This window comes from Penaeus japonicus, unplaced genomic scaffold, assembly GCF_977035675.1.
Source record: "Penaeus japonicus unplaced genomic scaffold, GWHDUDI00000001_assembly GWHDUDI00000037, whole genome shotgun sequence".
Taxonomy (NCBI): Eukaryota; Metazoa; Arthropoda; class Malacostraca; order Decapoda; family Penaeidae; genus Penaeus; species Penaeus japonicus.
Genome location: NW_028234439.1, coordinates 15,047,415 through 15,052,478, shown reverse-complemented (window position 1 = coordinate 15,052,478; position 5,064 = coordinate 15,047,415). Strand labels below are relative to the sequence as shown.

The 5,064-nt window shown below is 35.2% G+C and overlaps 1 non-coding gene and 1 pseudogene across 1 annotated transcript; one reads left to right on the top strand and one right to left on the bottom strand.

Annotated features, from left to right (window-relative positions):
• Positions 1-296: 296 nt before the first annotated feature.
• On the top strand, positions 297-378 carry TRNAS-UGA (transfer RNA serine (anticodon UGA)). The gene has a single exon. It is a non-coding gene; the product is annotated as a tRNA-Ser (tRNA).
• Positions 379-3,456: 3,078 nt separating this feature from the next.
• On the bottom strand, positions 3,457-4,912 carry LOC147467202 (heat shock 70 kDa protein cognate 4-like; annotated as a pseudogene).
• Between the last annotated feature and the right edge of the window lie 152 nt (positions 4,913-5,064).

The window sequence follows — 5,064 nt, the reverse complement described above, 5'->3', positions numbered from 1 at the left end:
AACTCGTGACTGAAATAGTAATTAAACTTGTGTTTGAATAAATGAAGGTGTTCGTTATTAAATAGTGTTATAATTAAAGGCGTGATAGATACGTTAAATGGTAGGAGAAGAATGAATGAAAGAAAGATGAGAGAGAGAGAGAGAGATAATACACTCAGACACTCACACACACACACACACACATACACCCACACCCACACCCACACCCACACACGCACTTTAAAGACCTCCACCACTCGCGCCATTTTCTCTGCTATCCTATGTTTAAATTGAAAGGGAAATGGTGTATTAGAATAACTGCGGTGTCCGAGTGGTTAAGGAGATGGACTTGAAATCCATTGGGCTCTGCCCGCGCAGGTTCGAATCCTGTCCGCAGCGAAGAAAGAAAGAGAGTTTTTTAAACGCCGTGATTTTTTTGGGCGAGGGTAGGGGAGGGGCGAGGAGTAGGGTGGGGGAGGGGCGAGGGGTAGGGTGGGGGAGGGGTACGTGGGTGGGGTAGGGGTAAATTATTTACCTTTCGACCAGTAATTTTCAACCCTTCCTCTGTCACTTACTCCAACGGCTGGATGTGCCGCTCTATTTACCCCCACCCCTCATTTGTACTGATATGTTGTCTGGCAAAATCCATTGCAATAGATCTACCATGTAAATTTTATCCTTAGGGTAAATTTATCCCCCAGTTGAGAATGACTAATTTAAGTGAATTTGTCTTTTGCACATCAGATTATAAACCCTACCATGAAAACGGCAAATGCATCGCGGTATGTTATCACCAAACGTTTTTGTTTTTATAAAAGATTTCAAAATGGGCCCTGTTACAAAAAGGGCAAGCCTTTTTTAACTGTTGTAATATCTTTTTGTGTAAAAGTGTTTATTTTTTGGAAAAGTTCGATTAATACCGATACTTCTACAGTTTTCAGCGCTCTAACACCTGTGTTTACAGAAGGAGATGAAAAATATCTACATACAGCCACCGAAAGGCTGTCTTCACCGCATAAAACTCGCAACACTTCCGTAGGGAGAGACCTCCGTTGCCAAAAGACAGTCCTTACAGAGGAGGTACTCTCTCCAAAGCACTCCAAGTCGTCTCTTCCTATTAACGTGTATTTGCCCGCGGCCGGAAAAGATAATTATTTCCTCCCTTGTTCTCACGTGTTATATTGTGCTTCATTTACAACTTTATTACGATGTTCTCAGATGTACACAGATATTAGAGAAGCAAGGAAAACATAGATCCTACACATATGAATTACGCATTTTTGACATCTTTAGCAAGTATAACTATTTCTCGTATATATTACCTGGGACGTGGGCAGACATTCCGAAGGGCAAGGAGGTACAGTTGAAAAGGGCACCTTCATAACATTCTTTACAATTAATCAGATAAAATAAAGGTGATCTTCTTGTGAAAGGCTCGCTCGTCATGTAAACTAGAGTATTTCACTGTAAGTACATTTAAATATGGAGCATATACGAGAATATACAGTAGTCCCTTATTTGAGAAAAGGGCGTTTTTTTTCCTTTCTGGATGGAGTAGGACATTTTTCTCCTTGTTTATGAACAAAAGACCAGTTATTTTTCTCTGATTATTGTTTTTGCAATCTTATTTGCATCTTGGAATAAAATGACTGAAATTATGAATTCAGTTTTCGTCTTTTCCAGGTGAATTTTTACCAGAAATACATGTTAATTTTGATATACAGTGGGGTACGATCATGTCGCGCATCTCTCCCGGCGCATTACCAGCTTCTCTATAATTAAATTCGTCCTGTTTCATGACAGTGCCTCTTCTGAGAGCCTTTCTCGCACTTTTTTTTTATCTATCAAAGAAGCCAAATCAACTGTAATAAGACCTATCATCATCATATTTATATATTTGTTTATGTTCCATAAAATAATCACACGTTCCAATGGATCACTTGCACCTTCGACTGCTCTAAAGAGTGGATTTAGTTGTAAAGCTTCTAATAAATGCTCATTATGTAAATGTCTCTCCGTTGAAATCATATTTGCACTTTTTCTCGAGCCAGGTGAATCCATGATAAGTTCTAAAAATCGTTCTTGAATCTCTTTTCGGATATTAAAATCAAGAGGCTCGCTCTTTCTCTCTCTCTCTCTCTCTCTCTCTCTCTCTCTCTCTCTCTCTCTCTCTCTCTCTCTCTCTCTCTCTCTCTCTCTCTCTCTCTCTCTCTCTCTCTCTCTCTCTCTCTCTCTCTCTCTCTCTCTCTCTCTCTCTCTCTCTCTCTCTCTCTCTCTCTCCTCTCCTCTCTCTCTCTCTCTCTCTCTCTCTCTCTCTCTCTCTCTCTCTCTCTCTCTCTCTCTCTCTCTCTCTCTCTCTCCTCATAATTATTACTAGTGTTACCCGATACAGTGTGTTTTTTGGAAAAATCTCGTACATTTGCATGAATGGAAGTTATAATTGTTCCCTTTTTTATACCGAAGCATTCCTCGATTAGATTTAATATAACTTTTAGTGTAATGAATGGCATATTATTATTATCAAAATCTTTTCTCTTGTTTGGTTTCTGTATTATAGTTTGAATCTTTTCTTAGTTTATATCTTCTTGTTCGCTAGATAGCGTAATACAAGTAAAATTATCATAGTGTTCCCTATTTCTATGGTCCTGTTCATTAGATAATTTTCTTTTGGTTAAATCATCATTTATACGAATGGCTTGATGCTTCTTACTTTTTTATTTTCCCATCTTGATTTTTTTTTTTTTTTTCATTCGTTTATCTCACGAGTCGGCAGATACCGTAATAGTGTTATTCGATCCTCTCGTTATCATATTATTATCATCATCATCATCATCATCATCATCATCATCATTGTCACTGTCGTCGTCGTCAATATTATGAATGGGTTTATAAATATCATTTAACAATTTTTGTTTTTTCATTGGTGTTTGTATTCTATTAGTCTTTTTTTTTTTCTTCTGATTAACCTTATAATTTCTTTTCTTGGATGGTTTCCTACTAGTAGTCTTCTTATTTTCTTTTGGTTGTTCCATTTTTTTGGTAGTTGTCAAAATCTTAGATCTTAAAACAGACATACCGTATTTCTGTAAAAAATCCATATGTTCCATTTTTGATGATAAACCATTCAACATATTAGCAACATCAGTAACGAGTGGAACAGATAACGTAGACGATACGAACCCTTCTGGGTCATTCTGGTCAAATTGGGAAAAGTGTCGAGTCGTATCAATCGGATTGGTATAAACCATTGACCGATTGAGAACATTTGACAAAGTAAAATATCCTGCTTGTCTATGAGTTATTTTCAAATTAACAGCAGCAGGAACTACCGTCTGGGATAGACTACCGTTAGTTAATAAAGCAGCAGTTGATGTAGGTACAAACAATTTAAAAATTAATATTGCCATAAAATGAAGTATGTTAAATTTAACTCCTCAACTTCCTCTTTTACAGCAAGAGGCGATACTGTTATGTTGTTTAATATTTGTCTTTTTTGTATTTCCTCTTGATGTCTTTCACAAAATGGCCCACCATAATATTATCCATATCTTCGCCTCCCAAATGAGCGTTTCCAGCAGTGGCCTTTACTTCGAATATTCAATCGGCCACAGTTAGGACTGATACATCAAATGCACCACCACCAAAATCAAAGATTAGTTTATTTTTTTCTACTTCTTTATTGTTTATCCCGTACGCAAGGGCAGCGGCCGTTGGTTCATTAATAATTCGTTTAACATCAAAGCCTGCAATAGTTCCTGCATCTTTAGTCGCTTGTCGCTGAGAATCGTTAATATAAGATGGAACTGTGATGACTCCATCTTTCACCTTCGTATCCAAATATGCTTCAGCAGCTTCCTTTATCTTCGATAGAACCATTGGAGAAATTTCTTCAAGAAAGTATGATTTTTTTCATTCATATACGTTACATTTATTTTTGGCTTACCATTGTTGTTAATAACTTCAAAAGGTCAAGTATTCATTTCTTTTCTCACAATTGAACTTGATACAACAAAGCCAATTATCCGTATTAGCCCCTATAGGAAAAAATACATTCTGATAACATTCCTTTATATTTAAAAGATACTAGTTCACCTACTCCTGGTAAGAGATCATTTGAAAAAAAGTAGTTTTTATCAAATAAATAACATTCAGTTAATCGACGCTTGAGATATGTATATAAAGCTGGATTATTAAAAACTTGCCACGAGACTGGAGCTACTGTCGATACGCTGTTTGTATAATCTTGGAGAACGTCTAACACATCCATTGAGAGAATCATTCTTTCTCTAGATGAGGGACCACCACCTCTTACCAAGAATATTTCTGATGAGACACCTGGTATGGTTTTTGTATAATCTCTTAATCAAAGCCATAAATGGACTATCCTTTTCATGTTTAAAGGTTTTAATTTTAAATGAAAACAACACATCTACACCTTGTATAGAGTCTGATAAGAATTTTTCCATTTTCTTTTTTATAAATACTTTTTTTTCCTTTGGGATGAAGGTAACAAAAACAAAGAATATTTTAGATTTTTATTTCATACTCAATATATATATATATGTATATATATATATATATATATATATATATATATATATATATATATATATATGTATATATATATATATATATATATATATATATATATATATATATATATATATATATATATATATATATATATATACATGCGACTAAATCAGTAACAGCCGTTAAAAAAAAAAAAAAAAAAACACCACGTGATAGGTTAAATTCAATCCTTTTATAACGTAAAGACTTTTGAGTCTTAATATCACCTTTGAGGAGGCTCGTTAGTGTTAACTCCTTCAGCATAGGAAGGAGGTGGAGATTCCTTAGTGGTATCCTTCTTTATCTTCTTATTAATAAGTGCCTCTAATAAATGCAACATTAAGTTTAAGACTGATACCATCACCTATGTTGCACTGATGAAAGATGCTAGACATCCAAACATTCGAGGAACCGTAACAAGCCCAGTTAAATAGATTCAAAGCTGAATTAGTCTGGGATGATGATATAGACTATTACTATTTTGTTTACAGTAATAATACCCCATTGGTTGCA